The sequence below is a fragment of the Sinocyclocheilus rhinocerous genome, unplaced genomic scaffold, assembly GCF_001515625.1.
Source record: "Sinocyclocheilus rhinocerous isolate Xijiao unplaced genomic scaffold, SAMN03320098_v1.1 scaffold1022, whole genome shotgun sequence".
Taxonomy (NCBI): Eukaryota; Metazoa; Chordata; class Actinopteri; order Cypriniformes; family Cyprinidae; genus Sinocyclocheilus; species Sinocyclocheilus rhinocerous.
The window spans coordinates 311131-311532 of NW_015656677.1; positions in this window are offsets into that span (position 1 = coordinate 311131).

The following is a 402-nucleotide window of genomic DNA, read 5'->3' on the forward strand; positions in this document are numbered from 1 at the left end:
ACCCTCATGTCGTTCCAAACCAGTAAGACCTTCGTTCATCTTGGAAAACAAATTAAGATATTTTTGATGAAATCCGAGAGCTTTCTGACCCTGCATAGACAGCAACGCAATTGCCAGAAAGGGTGTAAGGACATTGTTAAAGGTCCCCTGAAATGCTTAGAAACACGCAGCGTTACTCTGTGTTGACGTCATTTTAACTGAAACAGGAAGACAGGGTGGGACATATCAAGCAGCCCCGCCCCTTTTTAAAATAGCCAATAGCGTTCGTTTATATCAAAGCTTGGGCTAGAGCAGTTCAGAGTCGTTGAGCTCCATAAAGCCGCATTTGACAGGGTATGCCAGCCACAATCTCATCCATATTGCTATAAAATATAGCATTCTGTGTAGAATTCAAATAGCTCC